Source organism: Mus caroli, unplaced genomic scaffold (assembly GCF_978045245.1).
Source record: "Mus caroli unplaced genomic scaffold, Mus_caroli_1 scaffold_9, whole genome shotgun sequence".
Lineage (NCBI taxonomy): Eukaryota > Metazoa > Chordata > Mammalia > Rodentia > Muridae > Mus > Mus caroli.
The window spans coordinates 43,657,056-43,662,252 of record NW_028227264.1 but is presented as its reverse complement, the minus strand read 5'-3'; positions in this window follow the sequence as shown (position 1 = coordinate 43,662,252).

Genomic DNA, 5,197 nt, shown 5'->3' with positions numbered 1-5,197 from the left:
TGTGTGCCATTCATATCTTCCTAGGCAGGGACTTTTTGTAGCATATTAATATAAGAGTTGTTTTTATTCCTGATGGTTTAGCCACTAGGTACTCAGATTGATTCTGAATCTACCCACAAGCTAGACCTCTAGGCCATTCTCTCATTTTTTTTCTCCATGCATTTATCTAGCTTCCCTTTCAGCCAATGCCCCTCCAGCATTTGCTGTTCCTTAAGCACCGCACTTGACAGTTATGGGTACAGAGATGAATACCTTTAATAGGATTCCAGGTCTAACAAGGATAAGAAATACCTTCATACATGCCCATAATAAGTAGTACTGTATTGGTAAAAGTCAAAATAGGGAGATATGAGACAGGAGGTAGTTTTTTGTCTGACTATAAAGAGATTTAAATATAATCTTAAGTGATTCACCTTTACTTGGCAGACAGAATAAAGAGATTTATTTCAACTTTCAAACTTTCAATTTGTTTGCATATTGACATTACCTGGAGATTGGGAAAATTGGTGGCTCCATCAAAAGTGGTAAGTGTCCAAATATCTGGGATAGAGCTTGCCCATTGACTATCTTGGTAATTCTACTGCTTGGTTTAACCTTAATTTAAAATTAGAATTTTAAGTCTCTGCCAGACAATTGGGAGCCATTATAGTTTTCAGTGAAGATCCTGACAAACATTGTACAAATGATGGAGGATGGAAGCCCTTGAAGTTGGAGACCCCATGAGGTGGTCTTCTGTGAGGTGATAGTCTTTTTTTTAATTTTTAATATTTTTATTACATATTTTCCTCAGTTACATTTCCAATGCTATCCCAAAAGTCCCCCATAGCGCCCCCCACTTCCCTACCCACCCATTCCCATTCTTTTGGCCCTGGCATTCCCCTATATTGGGGCATATAAAGTTTGCAAGTCCCATGGGCCTCTCTTTTACAGTGATGGCCGACTAGGCCATCTTTCGATACATATGCAGCTAGAGACAAGAGCTCCGGGGTTCTGGTTAGTACATCATGTTGTTCCAACAATAGGGTTGCAGATCCCTTTAGCTCCTTGGGTACTTTCTCTAGCTTCTCCATTGGGAGCCCTGTGATACATCCAATAGCTGACTGTGAACATCCACTCCTGTGTTTGCTAGGCCCCAGCATCGTCTCACAAGAGACAGCTATATTCGGGTCCTTTCAGCAAAATCTTGCTAGTGTATGCAATGGTGTCAGCGTTTAGAAGCTGCTTATGGGAAGGATCCCTGGATACGGCAGTCTCTAAATGGTCCATCCTTTCATCACAGCTACGAACTTTGTCTCTGTAACTCCTTCCCTGGGTGTTTTGTTCCCAATTCTAAGAAGGGGCACAGTGTCCACACTTTGGTCTTCATTCTTCTTGAGTTTCATGCGTTTAGTAAATTGTATCTTATATCTTGGGTATCCTAAGTTTTGGGCTAATATCCACTTATCAGTGAATACATATTGTGTGAGTTCTTTTGTGATTGTGTTACCTCACTCAAGATGATGCCCTCCAGGTCCATCCATTTGGCTAGGAATTTCATAAATTCATTCTTTTTAATAGCTGAGTAGTACTCCATTGTGTAAATGTACCATAATTTCTGTATCCATTCCTCTGTTGAGGGACATCTGGGTTCTTTCCAGCTTCTGGCTATTATAAATAGGGCTGCTATGAACATAGTGGAGCATGTGTCCTTTTTACCGGTTGGGACATCTTCTGGATATATGCCCAGGAGAGGTATTGCTGGATCCTCCGGTAGTACTATGTCCAATTTTCTGAGGAATCGCCAGACTGATTTCCAGAGTGGTTGTACAAGCTTGCAATCCCACCAACAATGGAGGAGTGTTCCTCTTTCTCCACATCCTCGCCAGCATCTGCTGTCACCTGAATTTTTGATCTTAGCCATTCTGACTGGTGTGAGGTGGAATCTCAGGGTTGTTTTGATTTGCATTTCCCTGATGATTAAGGATGTTGAACATTTTTTCAGGTGCTTCTCTGCCATTCGGTATTCCTCAGGTGAGAATTCTTTGTTCAGTTCTGAGCCCCATTTTTAATGGGGTTATTTGACTTTCTGGTGTCCACCTTCTTGAGTTCTTTATATATATTGGATATTAGCCCCTTATCTGATTTAGGATAGGTGAAGATTCTTTCCCAATCTGTTGGTGGTTTTTTTGTCTTATTGATGGTGTCTTTAGCCTTGCAGAAGCTTTGCAGTTTCATGAGGTCCCACTTGTCAATTCTCGATCTTACAGCACAAGCCATTACTGTTCTATTCAAGAATTTTTCCCCTGTGCCCATATCTTCAAGGCTTTTCCCCACTTACTCCTCTATAAGTTTCAGTGTCTCTGGTTTTATGTGAAGTTCCTTGATCCACTTAGACTTGACCTTAGTACAAGGAGATAGGAATGGATCGATTCACATTCTTCTACATGTTAACAACCAGTTGTGCCAGCACCATTTGTTGAAAATGCTGTCTTTCTTCCACTGGATGTTTTTAGCTCCCTTGTCGAAGATCAAGTGACCATAGGTGTGTGGGTTCATTTCTGGGTCTTCAATTCTATTCCATTGGTCTATTTGTCTGTCACTATACCAGTACCATGCAGTTTTTATCACAATTGCTCTGTAGTAGAGCTTTAGGTCCAGCATGGTGATTCCACCAGAGGTTCTTTTATCCTTGAGAAGAGTTTTTGCTATCCTAGGTTTTTTGTTATTCCAGATGAATTTGCAGATTGCACTTTCTAATTCATTGAAGAATTGATTTGGAATTTTGATGGGGATTGCATTGAATCTGTAGATTGCTTTTGGCAAGATAGCCATTTTTACAATGTTGATCCTGCCAATCCATGAGCATGGGAGATCTTTCCATCTTCTGAGATCTTCTATAATTTCTTTCTTCAGAGACTTGAAGTTTTTATTATACAGATCTTTCACTTCCTTAGTTAGAGTCACGCCAAGATATTTTATATTATTTGTGACTATTGAGAAGGGTGTTGTTTCCCTAATTTCTTTCTCAGCCTGTTTATTCTTTGTGTAGAGAAAGGCCATTGATTTGTTTGAGTTAATTTTATATCCAGCTACTTCACCGAAGCTGTTTATCAGGCTTAGGAGTTCTCTGGTGGAATTTTTAGGGTGACTTATATATACTATCATATCATCTGCAAAAAGTGATATTTTGACTTCATCTTTTCCAATTTGTATCCCTTTGATCTCTTTTTGTTGTCGAATTGCTCTGGCTAGGACTTCAAGTACTATGTTGAATAGGTATGGAGAAAGTGGACAGCCTTGTCTAGTCCCTGATTTTAGAGGGATTGCTTCAAGCTTCTCACCATTTACTTTGATGTTGGCTACTGGTTTGCTGTAGATTGCTTTTATCATGTTTAGGTATGGGCCTTGAATTCCTGATCTTTCCAAGACTTTTATCATGAATGGGTGTTGGATCTTGTCAAATGCTTTTTCCGCATCTAAGGAGATGACCATGTGGTTTTTGTCTTTGAGTTTGTTTATATACTGGATTACGTTGATGGATTTCCGTATATTGAACCATCCCTGCATCCCTGGGATGAAACCTACTTGGTCAGGATGGATGATTGTTTTGATGTGTTCTTGGATCCGGTTAGCAAGAACTTTATTGAGGATTTTTGCATCAATATTCATAAGGGATATTGGTCTGAAGTTTTCTATCTTTGTTGGGTCTTTTTGTGGTTTAGGTATCAGAGTAATTGTGGCTTCATAGAATGAGTTGGGTAGAGTACCTTCTGTTTCTATTTTGTGGAATAGTTTGTGAAGAACTGGGATTAGATCTTCTTTGAAGGTCTGATAGAACTCTGCACTAAACCCATCTATTCCTGGGCTTTTTTTTGGTTGGGAGACTATTAATGACTGCTTCTATTTCTTTGGGGGATATAGGGCTGTTTAGATCATTAACCTGATCTTGATTCAACTTTGGTACCTGGTATCTGTCTAGGAACTTCTCCATTTCATCCAGGTTCTCCAGTTTTGTTGAGTATAGCCTTTGGTAGAAGGATCTGATGGTGTTTTGGATGTCTTCAGGATCTGTTGTTATGTCTCCTTTTTCATTTCTGATTTTGTTAATTAGGATGCTTTCCCTGTGCCCTCTAGTGAGTCTGGCTAAGGGTTTATCTATCTTGTTGATTTTCTCAAAGAACCAGCTCCTTGATTGGTTGATTCTTTGAATAGTTCTTCTTGTTTCCACTTGGTTGATTTCGCCCCTGAGTTTCATTATTTCCTGCCGTCTACTCCTCTTGGGTGAATTTGCTTCCTTTTGTTTTAGTGCTTTTAGGTATGTTGTCAAGCTGCTAATGTGTGTTCTCTCTAGTTTCCTTTTGGAGGCACTCAGAGCTATGAGTTTTCCTCTTAGAAATGCTTTCATTGCGTCCCATAAGTTTGGGTATGTTGTGGCTTCATTTTCATTGAACTCTAAAAAGTCCTTAATTTCTTTCTTTATTCCTTCCTTGACCAAGGTATCATTGGGAAGAGTGTTGTTCAGTTTCCACGTGAAGGTTGGCTTTCTATTATTTATTTTGTTATTGAAGATCAGCCTTAGTCCATGGTGATCTGATAGGATGCATGGGACAATTTCAATATTTTTGTATCTGTTGAGGCCTGTTTTGTGACCAATTATGTGGTCAATTTTGGAGAAGGTACCATGAGGTGCTGAAAAGAAGGTATATCCTTTTGTTTTAGGATAGAATGTTCTGTAGATATCTGCCAGATCCATTTGATTCATAATTTCTGTTAGTTTCACTGTGTCCCTGTTTAGTTTCTGTTTCCATGATCTGTCCATTGGTGAAAGTGGTGTGTTGAAGTCTACCACTATTATTGTATGAGATGCAATGTGTGCTTTGAGATTTACTAAAGTTTCTTTAATGAATGTGGCTGCCTTTGTATTTGGAGCATAGATATTCAGGATTGATAGTTCCTCTTGGAGGATTTTACCTTTGATGAGTATGAAGTGCCCCTCCCTGTCTTTTTTAATGACTTTGGGTTGGAAGTCAATCTTATCAGATATTAGAATGGCTACTCCAGCTTGTTTCTTCATACCATTTGCTTGGAAAATTTTTTTCCAGCCTTTCATTCTGAGGTAGTGTCTATCTTTTTCTCTGAGATGAGTTTCCTGTAAGCAGCAAAATGTTGGGTCTTGTTTGTGTAGCCAGTTTGTTAGTCTATGTCTTTTTATCGGGGA